This window comes from Schistocerca cancellata, chromosome 10 (genome assembly GCF_023864275.1).
Source record: "Schistocerca cancellata isolate TAMUIC-IGC-003103 chromosome 10, iqSchCanc2.1, whole genome shotgun sequence".
Lineage (NCBI taxonomy): Eukaryota > Metazoa > Arthropoda > Insecta > Orthoptera > Acrididae > Schistocerca > Schistocerca cancellata.
Window position 1 is genome coordinate 89,171,992 of NC_064635.1, and position 14,611 is coordinate 89,186,602.

General features: G+C 39.5%; 1 protein-coding gene across 7 annotated transcripts in view; it reads left to right on the forward strand.

Moving 5' to 3' along the window:
- The window catches only part of LOC126106534 (zinc finger protein 3 homolog), a 578,052-nt gene that overhangs the window by 78,730 nt on the left and 484,711 nt on the right, over window positions 1-14,611 (forward strand). The window lies entirely within an intron of this gene.

A 14,611-nucleotide genomic window follows, 5' to 3' on the forward strand; every position in this document is an offset into this window, starting at 1 on the left:
AGTAGGGGTAAGCTATAGGGAGAGACGGGTCATATACAATATGTACAACAACCAAGAGGGCATAATAAGAGTGGACAATCAAGAACAAAGTGCTCGTATTAAGAAGGGTGTAAGACAAGGCTGTAACCTTTCGCCCCTACTATTCAATCTGTACATCGAGGAAGCAATGATGGAAATAAAAGAAAGGTTCAGGAGTGGAATTAAAATACAAGGTGAAAGGATATCAGTGATACGATTCACTGATGACATTGCTATCCTGAGTGAAAGTGAAGAAGAATTAAATGATCTGCTGAACAGAAGGAACAGTCTAATGAGTACACAGTATGGTTTGAGAGTAAATCGGAGAAAGACGAAGGTAATGAGAAGTAGTAGAAATGAGAACAGCGAGAAACTTAACATCAGGATTGATGGTCACGAAGTTAATGAAGTTAAGGAATTCTGCTACCTAGGCAGTAAAATAACCAATGACGGACGGAGCAAGGAGGACATCAAAAGCAGACTCGCTATGGCAAAAAATGCATTTCTGGCCAAGAGAAGTCTACTAATAATCAAATACCGGCCTTAATTTGAGGAAGAAATTTCTGAGGATGTACGTCTGGAGTACTGCATTGTATGGTAGTGAAACATGGACTGTGGGAAAACCGGAACAGAAGAGAATCGAAGCATTTGAGATGTGGTGCTATAGACGAATGTTGAAAATTAGGTGGACTGATAAGGTAAGGAATGAGGAAGTTCTACGCAGAATCGGAGACGAAAGGAATATGTGGAAAACACTGATAAGGAGAAGGGACAGGATGATAGGACATCTGCTAAGACATGAGGGAATGACTTCCACGGTACTAGAGGGAGCTGTAGAGGGCAAAAACTGTATAGGAAGACAGAGATTGGAATACGTCAATCAAATAACTGAGGACATAGGTTGCAAGTGCTACTCTGAGATGAAGAGGTTAGCACAGGAAAGGAATTCGTGGCGGGCCACATCAAACCAGTCAGTAGACTGATGAAAAAAAAAAAAAAAAAAAAAACTCGTAACCAAGGAGTAAGTTGGCAGGAGTAGTCCCATGGCTCTCATGTTGTGCAGTGTTGAATGCAAGACTATGCCACCTCAGCAATTGGTCCTACTTAATTGGAGCCCTTGAATGATAAATGATTAAGGCTGATTTTATATTTCGGTTAATCCGTTCTGCAAACAAAGGTTGCGGATAGTATGGCGTAGTGGTCCAAAGTCAAATACCTTGTGAAAAGCAAAACCTACGGAATTGTCTGGAACAAACTGCAGGGGCATTATCACTTACTAACATTTGTGGTGGGCCAAATGTGGTAAAAATCGATACCAATGCTGAATACTCATCTGAGCAGTGGTACTTTGGCTTGGAATCAGCCAAACAAACTGAGTAAAGGTGTCCACTACTACAGGGATGAACCTGTTACCTTCCTTAGTTCGCGCGAGGGGTCCTACATAGTCAATAAACAATTTCTGAAATGGCTGGAACTCCCTTGTGGATTGCAAATAACCTTTACTCCTCCCCACGTCTGGTTTTCCACATTGACAATCTTCGCAACCTCTAACCAGCTTCCGAATTTCCAGGGCCATCCCTTTCCAGGTAAGATGTTCATTGATTTTAGCCAAAGTTTTCTTACCTCCTAGGTGCCCTCCACACACTGATTGGTGATAATACCTGAACACTACGGGTACTAAATGTTTTGGCAAACAAATTCTTTCTTTTTGATCACGTCACCCTTTATAACAAAGCATGTCTTTTTCCAAGGAATATCCTTCTAACCCCTGCCCGTTGTGCAATTTCCTTTGTATCACTGCCAAGTCGATATCCTTTTCTTGCTTTTCTCTCAGATTTCGAAACAAGTTGGGAATCTCAGTCAACACTTCCCCTACTACTCAAGTTTGCGACACCTCTGCATTATTCGCAGATAACGATGCTGGCAAAGCTCCTTCGTGGGAGACTTCCTACTGTTGTTCGAACATTCGGCTAAGCGCATCCGCATCCGAATTTTCGAGCCTTTAATATGTACAACCTCGAATTGGAATGCTGATATCCTGATAGCCCAACGTGCTATCCTACCCGTTTTTCAGGGTCTCGCCAAAACCCAACTTAGAGCTTGGTTGTCCACCTCCAATTGAAACCTCCTATGTTTGAGATAAAACTTAAGTTTTTCAATGGTGAACAACACCGCTAAAGCTTCTAGCTCATAAACAGAATAGTTATGCTCTGGATCAGACAACACCCTCGAAGCAAAAGCTACGGGTCGACGTTCCCCTTCCTGTAGTTGCAACAAAGCTGCAGCAATACCGGTATTTGATGCGTCAGTTTGTACAATAAAAGGCCAATTGAAGTTGGGAATAGCTACCACTGGCGCATTACTAATGGCTTGTTTAAGTGCCTCAAAAGCTGATTGCTGGCTATCCCCCCCATTGGAAATTCTCCCATTTTTTCCATAATTGATTTATAGGGGCCTGTAACCCAGCAAAATTCGGTGCAAATTTTTGAAAAAAATTGCACATACCAATATAACTAGCTATGTCTTTCTTGTCACGAGGTGTAGGAAACCTATGAATCGCACTGGGTCTAGACTGATCTATCCTAACCCCTTGGTTTGACACAATATGCCCAAGAAGAAAATTTCCTTTTTTGCTAATGTGACCTTGCCTGGTTTTACAGTCAGGTCCGCTTCCCTCAAATGCAAGGTGTTCAAGATGTTCATCAAAATTCTTACTATAGATCACCACGTTGTCTAGATAATTGTAGGCAAATTTGAATTTAAATTCGCCAAAGACAGAATCTAACAGTTGGGAGAGTACTGCCGCCCCTGTAGCCAACCCAAATGGTACACGGTTAAATTCGAACAGATTGTAATCAGTGCAGAAAGCCATTAATGGTTTAGACTCCTCATGCAATGGAATTTGATAATAGGCTTGGTTTAAATCCAATACGGAAAAGACCTGACCTCCCAAAAACCAAGTAAAACAAGTCTGCAAGTCCGGTAAGGGCACCGATTCTAACACCACCTTTTGGTTTAACAACCGGTAGTCTACCACCGGCCTAAACTCCATATTATTAGGCTTTGGCACCAAAAAAATTGGCAAGGCATACGGCGACACTGACGGTCTAACAACCCCTTCCTCTAACAACTTCCTTACAATCTTATGCAACTCCCTCATCTTAGGAGGCGATAGCCAGTAAGGTGACTGTCTAACAGGGTTTGAATCCGTGAGCCTTATCTTATAACACAGCTGATGTGTTACTCCTAACTTTTCGGACAGAACTTCAGGGAACTGGTGAAGCACATCTAAAAGCTTGCTAGCCTGCTCACAGGAAAGATGTCCAAGATCAAAATCGGAACCCTCTTCCTGCACATGGTACACTCTACTTAGCCTCTTCTGATCACATAGCTGAAACTTTACCCCTGGACGAAAATTAAAGGAAAATTCCTTCTGTGCATGATTTAATACACAACCCATTTTAACAAGAAAATCATATCCAAGCAAAACAGATACAGACAAGCCCCAAATAATTAAACAACACCAATCTTTAATTTACACTTTATACTACCCACAACATTTAAATGTTCGTTGGCCACGGATCTACAATCACTTTCGATCATTTGTAATGGTGGTAAACTGACACGAGTCCTATTATCCATATACCAGTTATAATCTAGGAGGGATACACTACTCCTGGAGTCCAGCAACCCTTGCACTGACTCCAAACCCACAGACACCCAAGCAAATGGAAGGCGAGAAGTATTACCCGCACATACCATACGACACCCGCAGGGAGGCCTAACTCCCTTCAACTCCCGGGTTGCATTCTGGCGTCAGCTATTATGATCACGATCACGCGGTTTAGGGCAACTACATCCAAGGTGTTCAAAACTCCCACATCTAAAACAGCGTGCAGTTTGACCTTGACGCTGCGAAAATTCCTTTTTAAATTCCTGGCTTTTAAGGTTGGTATCAGGTGTTTGCTCTCTTTTGCACTTACTATCACAATGCTGCACATTTTCTGTTCCCAATACCAATCTATCTAAATCATGAAATGACCACGGCTTATCTGCAAAGATCACTTGAGACCGATCTTGCGGACGCATACCTTCAAGCAGGCTACTCACAGCATCTACCTTGGTTACTTCAAAGCATAGGGCTATCACAGCTGTTCTCAACCTATCGACATATTCAGACAATGACTCATCATTATCCTGAACATGATAAAAATAATCGGCCACAAGATCCTTGCGCCTTCGTTCACCTAACAACTTTTTCAAAATTGTCTGAGGTAGACAAAACAAGGAACCACCTTGGCTTAACACTTCACTAATTACTTGACTTAGGTGTCCTTCAGCCAATGGATAAATTAACTGACAGATTAATCCTTCCGAGACTTGTAATACACGAGCTTGGTTTTCCAACTTAACAATCAACCATAATAGCTCTTTTATGCTATTAACGTCCTTTACAGATAAGCTACATACTCCCTGAAGTAGTGGTAACACAGGATTCGGCAGTTTACTAAACTGTTCCGAACTCCAGACTGCAGTATTCAGACTGCCCCTTCTACCTTCCTCTACACCTTGCTTCCCTTTGCCTTCCTGCCATTTATAAGTAAATAGGGTCCTTTGCACTGAAATTAATTCTTGTTGCAACACCCGTATATCATTCAGAAATTTATTGCCTTCACAAACAAGCTGAATATCACTAACTCAATTAGCCACGTGATCCACCAGAGCATGTAACCATAACAATTGAGCTTCAGAGGGACTAGAACCTTTTAAATACTCAATGCCTTCTTTTACAACACCCAATAAGGAAAGACATGTGGTGCGTGCAGTACTCACCTCGCCTACTGGACCGCCAGTGATGTTTACAGGCTTGTGTAATATACCTCGCAACCGCTGGCTCAATTCGGCCACGCTGCCCTCGTCTCCTTTGCCTCTTATTTGAAGTTCATACTGCAGTGGTTCTTTTCTTAGATACTTTAAGCCCAACACACTGCGAACTGCCATGGCACGGGAGCTGGAAACACACAGGTAATTTTGAACAAGGCCCTCAACCAAATATAATTCTATTACTTACACAACTAATGAAGCACCAAGGAATATAATGCAAAAAGAGGAACCACGCTCTGCTACCATTTGTAGCGGTGACTTAAAATCTTTAAAACAGGCTCTCACTTTTGATTAAGGAAGGACTAGGCCCAAGTTTGCACATTTAATAAATTTTATTATAGTGTAGTTCCTCAGCACATGTTCACATTCCTTGGTACTCAAAAAAATATACTGTACGATTTACATTCATTACACTTTTTATCCTTTAGCAAACAAATTTTGAAATAAATATGATCACTATCAAGTTCTCTTTAAACCATTTCAGTAACACCAAAAATTTAAGCAAAGGCTTTCAAAGTGAACTCAGAAAGAAACTCGCCTCACAACTGGGCTAAAGTTTACCTTTCCCTTAAATAAAATATACTAAAAAACTCAACATTAAAAAGACACAAGCGTAATTGCATTACAAAAAATATTTACCCAATTAATAAAATTATTGAACGTTCAACATTATCTTAGCAAACCTTGAACAAAGCAAAATTTCTGCAAGCTTAATTACCACACATTTAAACCTAAGCTACTCAGACAATTATAGCTCAATAAGAGTGCTAAATTATGTGAAGGAAATACAATTTAGAATTTTACAGTCCTGCTCTGGACACATGCCCTTCTTGCTCTCCGAACGGACCCACACGACCCGCGTACTCCTCCGGGCGAAGGTACATAAACATTGAAACCAGAACAAGAAATCCTTCTAGAACACACAGAAATCTGCTATTAGAAACATTTCTACCCACGGCCTTATAAATACGTTGCAGTCTTTAACATGCAAATAAAACACAATAAAATAGTGGCCATACAATTAAGTAAACAACCCTGCAACTTAATTAACCTTAACAATTACACATCTCTCTTTAACTAATGAAAAGGACATTCACTGATATACACATACGAAAACCAAAATGCCTCTTTTGCAACCAATTAGCGTGTCCTGGCTTAGTGGAATATTAATTAACGGCAAGTAATGAGCAGCACCAGTATCATAATCTGAATCTGAACTGAGAAAGTTTTTATACGACGAACGAGCCTGTGCAATTCTTTAATTTTTGCGATAACCACAGTTGTTGTTGGAATGATGCTCACTAGAAAGATTATCGGTAAGACTGAAACTCCAGCAGATGGAAACGGAGTCCCATAACGAACGTCAGAGGGCTGGAGAGCAGATCAGCGTCGGGTGTTAACACCAAGGCAGTCCAGCCGTCACTCACCTCTCTCGCACACTGTGCTCCAGCCACAGCGCACGACAGTTGCACCTCCTGGTCACTCAGTTCCGTCTGCCTCCTTGCTTGCCTCGGAAATGCGCTATGTACCCAACCAGCGCGAGAGAAGATCGATACTGGGTAGCTTACATAGTCTTTGAACCAGAGGAGATAGATTCTATTACCTCGATGTGAACGCATCATCTATTTTAGCAAATCTATTATTTGTTTGTGAAGTTGTCTAATACCATTTGAATAAATGCTTACATAGTAATAGTAGTAGTCATTAATCTCAAGTTAAATTTAATTTGAAACTGCTGCAGTACTGAAATTTCTTATCTGATTCACAAGTGCCTTTATGGCCAAAAATCACGTCATTTCGCTCGAGATTATGGTGATCCTATTCTACAAGGAGTTGTGTATGAGAGGTCTGGAACTGGCAATGAATACTTCTGTGCAATACATTTTTGATGTGTGTAATTTTGACCGTATCACGCCTGCCTGTGAACTGCTATCATACCCAAATGCCAGTAAGCATAGAGATGATCAAACCCTGTGTTTGCTCTATCATCTTCTTAATCATTGCACTACTTCTTATTTATCTTCAACCTGTACTATCTGAACAGCACAGCAGAAACACTTGTTCTCAGCAAAGCAAAATGCTCTTTGTACTGCTACACAACACTGCCATTTATTCTAAACCATACTGTGCAAGGTGTTGCAGTGGTTAACAAACTGGACTTCCATTTGTCAGGATGATGGTTCAAACCCATGTCCAGCCATCCAGATTTAGGTTTTCTATGATTTCCCTAAATCATTTCAGACAAATGGTGGAATGGTTCCTTTGAAAGGGCACAACCGATATCCTTTCCCATCCTTGACACAGCCGATATCCTTCCCCATCCTTGACAAAATCCGAGCTTGTGCTCCATCTCTCATGACCTCAATGTCATCAGGACATTAAACTCACTCTTCCTTCTTTACTCTAAATCATCTTCTGAACCAGGAATGTGACTTTAGAATAATCTTCCTCAAAGTACTAGAGAAATTAAAATCTTTTCAAAACTTGATAGACAGCTAATGACCCATCATACATTGCAATCGCTATCTCTTCCATGTACCTGTCTGCAGTTTACTCTTGTCAATTCTCCCTCCCCAGCAACTTTTCCCTCACTCTTTTCTGCAGAGTGGTCTGTTGAATAGCCACTTCCCTGACAGCCACTGTCATTTTAATTTTAATTTTGTACTCTCTTATTATTCCTTAATGTCTCCATTGTTTTATTATTATTAGCATTGATATTATTATTGTTATTATTCATCATCATCATCATCATCATCATCATCATCATCATTGGCACAACAGCCATTCATGAGCCTTGGCCTTCGGTTATTCCATCCTTCCCTGTTTACTACTGAACAACTCCAGTTTTGAATTCCAATTTTCTGAACATCCCCTCTGACATCTTCCTTCCACCTTAGCTCTGGTCATCCTACTTTCCTGGTTCCTTCAGGCACTGAACTGAATGTCTTCGTAATCATTCTGTCATTTTCTCTCAGTATGTGTCCTGACAATTCTAGCCTTTTAATCTTAATGTAGCTGACAATGTCTGGTTCAGTATAGAGATTATACAGGGTGAATCACCCAAAACTTGTACCGCCTGTATCGTGGAAATGGAAAGTTCTGTTGATGTGCTATTTTCACAGAATGTATCGTTAGTCAGGGACTTGTGTTGTTAGCCAATCATCAGATTGTAATAATACTTAGAAATCATATTATTTGCGCAAACATACACTGTTTTTAAGTGCAGCAGTGCCTGTTGACATTAACAATCTGAAAGTAGGGTAAATTAGAGTGTCAGGGGTGTTTGTTGCAGGAGTCTACTGCAAATCATTTACAAGATATCATATTTTGTAAAGTTTCCACTCAGACTCTTATTTGTGCCATTCACCCTACATAATTAGTTGGTACAATGTTGTTACATTTGTTTACAGTGTGCTTGTGTGTTCCTGCCACTGCCATTGCCACTTTCTAGTCAGTCATTGTGTGACAATACAAGCAGTAAGTTGTGAGTTGATGATGGGATTTACCAATGCAGAAAAATCCAACGTCCGCATTGAGTATGGAGAGTGTAGAGAGAATGCAGTTCATTCTTTTATGTTGTCTGCAGCAAGATATCCCAAAAGACGTCAACCATCTCAGCAACTATTTATCAACCCCTTCAACCACTTACGTGCAAATGGTAGTGTAATTCTTAGCCAATGTAACAGAAGGAAACGGGTGACAACAGAAGAGGAGGAAATCAATGTTCTTGATGCTGTCACAGTTGATCCTCATGTTAGCTCCCGCGCAATTGCATGTGGAAGTGGCATGAGTCAGGCAAGTGTCCTATGCATTCTCCATCAACATAGGTTCCACCCCTATCACATCTCTCTCCATCAAGATGGAAATGATTATGAGAAACATGTTAACTTCTGTACACGGGCGTTAAGACAGGATACTCCCGATGTATCATGTATCTTGTTTAGTGATGAAGCCACATTTACCAATAGTGGCCAGGTAAACCGCCAAAACATGTGCCATTGGTCTGTTGATAATCAGGTGGAATGCCAGCATCCATGGAGTGTAAACATGTGGTGTGGGTAGTGAACCATCAGCTCATACTCATTTCTCATAGACAGAACACTGTATGTGCACAAGTATCACAGCCTCCTAACAGACCATCTCCCATGGGTATTAGAAGACATTCCTCTGCAGACTAGGAGGAACCTGTGGTACTAACATGATGGCTGTCCAGTCCGTAGTGCATGAAGTACTACAGCATGTCTTCAAAAATGGTTTCCAAATCATTGGATTGGACTTTGAGGACCTGTGTCTTGGCTGACCCATTACCCAGTTTGATGCCTCTAGACTTTTTGCTGTGGGGAAAGCTGAAAGACGCTGTCTACGAGGACATACAAACTACACCCAATGATACACAACAATGTATTATTGCAGCCTGCTCAGACATCTCCACAAAAATGTTAGCACATGTGCAGCAGTTATTCCATACTAGACTGGAAGCATGTATTGCCACAACCTGTCTTGTTCAGGTGTCTCATTACTTGTCAGAATCCACATAACTGGTGTATGCACTTGTGTTGTTCTTTAGTATGTGTTACGACAAGTATTGTACAAGTGTCAATGTGGGAACTTTTCAAAATAAATATGATATCTTGTAAATGACTCATACTAGAATCCTGCAACAAACACCACTAACATTCCTATTTATCCTACTTTTATTCTGTTAATATCAATAGGCATTGTTCCATTTAAGAAAGTGCATGTTTGTACAAAAAATACACTTTCTAAGTATTATTACACTCTGTTGTATGACCAACAATACAAGCCCCTGACTATCAATCCCTTTTGTGGAAACCACACATTAATAGCACTGTCAATTTCTGTAATATTTGTGGTGCAAGTTTGAGGTGTTTCACTCTGAGTAAGTCATAGTTGAATCTCCTCCTCCAGGTACCATTTTCTTCCACTGACCCTAGAATTTGTCTCAATATCCTCCTTTCAGATATGCCCAGTTACCTTTCACCAGATTTTGTTAATGTCCACGATTCAGCACCCTATGTTAACATACACCTTACTAAAACTTTATACATCAGAACTTTAGTTGTCCTGAACATCAGCTTAGCTTCCAGATATTTTCTGAGGGCATGGTGCACTTGTTGGTAGACAGTATTCATTTTTGGATTTCGGAGCTGACATTGTTTTTACAGTTTACATCTGATGCACATGGTAAGCGCAGCTTTGCACAACATTAAACTTATATTAACCAGTTTTGTAGATGGGGCTCATTTCAATAATCTTTCTTAGTTACGGGCATATACTTAGCTTTCTCCTCATTTATCCTTTGGTTCACTTTCTAGCAGCTCTTTCAAGACTGGCAAAGTCTTCCATCATTGCTCTTGATGTTCTTGCAATTATATCAACATCATCTGCATATGCCAGCACATGAACTTATTTATACAGGATATTCCCTCTTGTATGGATGCTCGAACTTCTTATAACCTTTTCCAAGGCTATATTAAACAGAAGGCAGGGTAATGCATCTCCTTGTCTTAATCCATTCTTTGTGATCACAGCACTTGATAACGTATTTTGCATTTTAATTTGACTCCAGATATTTTCCACAGTAGCTTACATGAAGGCAATCAATGTATTAGGAATGTCTCTCTTCCACTGCTGTATACAGCTCCATCCTCTCAGTACTGTCATAGGCTGATGTGAGGTCTATAAAGAGATAATGTGTCAGTCCCAAAATCTTTGCATTTTTCCAGTATTTGCCGTATTGTGAAGATGTGATAAACAGTAAGTTGTTCTTTCCCTACAGGACCCACACTGATAGTCGCCAACAGCATTTTCAGCATCAGGTGTAAGCTTATTAAAATTATGTTGCAGAATATTTTATATGCTGTAGATAATAGACAAATTCCCCTGTAGTTATAGCACGGCATAGTATCGCCTTTCTTGTGTATTGTGCATATGATACTTACGATCCAATCATCAGGGATTCTTTCATATATCCAAAACTTAACTACAAGCTTGTAGAAACATTTGACAATTCCTCTCCTGCATTTTAATGAGTTTTGGTTGTATTATATCGACTCCTGGGGCCTTATCATTCTTCACCTTCTTGATGAGTGCCTCTACTTCGTCAGAAGTTTTGGTACTGGTTCTTCTGTTTCTGAGTTCCTTGTATTTACAGAGGGTAAGATTCCTTGGTTATCAGCTGAACCATCATTCAGCAGTTCATCAGAGTGTTGAGCCCATAACTGCTCAAAATTGAATCATCTGTGTTTGTACATAAATTTATGCTTTGCACTTGAAATCTGCTAAAACACTGCCAAGTATCAGGGATTTCCTTAATTTGACTTGACTGCAACAGTGTCTTAGTAGTAAAGAAAAAATGTATTAAAATTTCATGCATGGTGTGACAATTTTTCATGTTTCTCAGAGTTTGGTGTAATATCTCTTGAATTATGTGTCATAGAATGATGTATTTGTGTAGGTACATTCAGCAGCATGTGTGAATGCTGTCTGAGAAAAATGTTCCAAATAGAGTCACTAGCAAAGGAGTAATAAATTTAAACATCAAGCATGAGGCAGATATTTTTAATGCATCTCAGTGTTAATGATACCATATCTCCCGAATTGTGTATATTACCATGATATACTTTTGCAGGTGCTTTTAGTGACATATGTGGATACTGTCTGCGAATTTTATTGCAAATAGAGTTAGTAACATTGAAGTAATACTTTTAAACATCAAGCATAATGTTGCAGTTTTACATACATCTCATTGTTTATGATATAATATTCCCTCAGCTATATTAGGTAGGTTGTTCTTACTCTCACAACCATTGTTGCCTGACTGTAAAGGATATGTGTACGAAGTTTGATTGAAATTGCTCAAGTTGTGTAGGTGGAGATGTGGGGAAAAAAAGGCGTGCACATGAGTGCAACTCCCCCCCACCCCCCCTCCTCACATACACACAATTTATTTTTATAATATATATGGATAATAATAATAATAATAATAATAATAATAATAATAATGATAATTGTTATCATTATTATTGAGATTGTTGTGTAATAGCTAATCAGAGGGCCTTAAGACCCTAATATGATTAAGTCAAATTAGCAATGAACAAGTAATTCAGCTTGTTGTATATTAGATGGAAGGTCATTTACATATAGTTCGAGGTGCTGTAGCAATGTTTTCTTGATCTTTATTTTCCTAATGGTAGGAATAGACCATTGAAACAGTCCAACAGTCAATCTGTAACTTCCGTATCTTGCTAGGTTTCTAGCTTCTCTTACTTTCCCTCACACTCGCTGTACAATAACAATGCTGCAAGTGTCCTGCTATTCAGTACCGTTGGACTGTGACACAGTTTCTCCCCTGCGTATTTCGATCCATTGCATCGAAGATGCTGAAAGAGACTTGTCTTGTGCCAGTGGAATAATACTCAGAGAAGTTAAACTCAGTGTATTTCCTATTATGTACAACTCTAACTTCTCTTAATAAATTGACCATACATGTGTTATATTCCAGTTAGATGTAATCATATGTCTGTTTCACGTGAGACTCTGGACAATAGCACAATAAAATCTGAACATCAATGCATTGGTGATTTCTTTGATGTCATGGAGGTCATCTGTGCTCCATGCCTTTCCCTCATGCCCTCATGGAACAAATGAATCCACTCAGTAGGAAGAAGTGCCAGTTTGCTGTCTGATAGCACAGGATAGACACAATTCTGATCTGCACAAACACCAAGAAAACCTCCTGAAAGTGGATGCTTCCAACTTACTTACAACATTAACCCACAAACATCTTTAGTTGGCTTATGGAGATCAAGGACGTGGAACATCTCATTCTGTGAATGACTTGTTACACCTCATATTCCCCCACTGAGATGGAAGATTTTATGTCCATGAACTTAATTCTGAAAATTTAATGACTTTACAATAAACTTCAATTTTAAAACAGTTGTGTAATGTTATAACATTACAAAATACTGAGGTTCCTTGCAGTTCAATTCCCTGAGGGATTTTGCATACCAGCTCATATTTAACTAATTTCTTCCCATCACCAGGCTATGTTCGCATCCTGTTCCTATGGGACTCACATACAATTTTCTATTTCATTGCCGTCTTTGTTTATCATACTATAGTTTCACCTCTGCTCCATCATTCAGACATTTTAATTTTGTGATTACACTTTAGAATTCTTCTTTTGTCTTTATTACACAAGCTACATGGTATCTACTTCCCTTAAAAATGCATATTCTGTCATGCAGAAACGTTTCTGTAGGTTTCTGGAGATATTATACTTAACTAATTATCATGCTTTCTCTGCTGTACATAAGTGGCACTAGTTTACTGTAATGTTCTCTTTACTCCAGGTTTTCACAAAGGTATTTATGTTATGTTTGTTCACAGTTTTAAATTACTTCATTTAATTCACTGATTTACCTGAAGAGTGACCTCCTGGATTGGAATCAACAATCTGTTTAACTATTCCTAACCTCAGATACTTGCTATCTTAAACTGCAGAAGAAATTTACTCAAATTTATGAAGTTAAATCAACCAGGTCCATACCACATTACACATGTCTGGAGAACAGTTCTATAATGTGAACATCCTGTGTGTGCATGTTTACACCTCATTCTAGGAGTGAATACTTCTCACTTATCTTAGCATTTGAGGTACCAGTCACCCTTTTCAACTCTCCCTCCATAAAAGTGGTACAGGCCCTTCCTTTTACGGATCCACCCAACCAAGGTGTAAGTCACCCTTTCCATAGGTCCACTTACCCCTTATCCTCCTAGCATGCTGCCTTTGGGCACAAGCACAATCACTTTCCAATTTCTGTATAAAGTATCCTTCCTAGCTTGTACTCTTATAAGTAGAAGAAGACATTACTCCTTTAATGTTGGCCTCTAGTGATCATTGCTGTGTGTACATTCTCATCTTCCTCAGGTCTTGTCTTACATTAATACTTACAGCTCTTAACAGTTCTGTGCTGATTAGTGGTGTAAAATGCTTGGACATTTATAGGTTGGGACATATTCCCAGGATAAATGCCTGGGCAAATGCCCAAAATTCATAAACGTCTGGGCATTCATGCATTTTAAAGATTAATTGATTAGCAGCACATATAAAAAAATCTGAACTGATATTGTGTACTGGAAAATGTGTTTTGCAACACTGCTTCTTTGATGGTTGGGTAACCAAGCTGAAAAAGCTGCTTGAGAGTTATCGGAGGGTTATTAGAGGAAATAAACTGGACTGTAAACACAACTGTTTGCATTTTTAAGAGGCCAATTCTTGGAGCATTATTTAATAAAGAAGGAAACAATACTCAGCTCTTAAAGTAATTTTTTAAATAAAGTATAGTTTATATTAAGTGGCTAGCCTGTAGGTAGTATTTTTACTTGAGCTGTACTACTGCAAAATATTTAACAAATGTTTTCAATCAGTTTCTTGATCTTCATAAGTTGAAGAAGAATCATGAAGTTCTGACTCTGCCTCAGCTCAGCAGTGGATACATATGGGGGGGGGGGGGGGGGCGCACAGGCCATTCACCCCCTCTCTGTGGGGCCACCCTCATTGCAACCTGCGCCGACCCCACCAGTCAGCCCGCACACTATTTGTTTGTTTCTTTTGTCACTCAACTCGACTGAATTGAGTTATCAAATAGTTGTACTTTCCTACGTATAACGCGCGTCCACA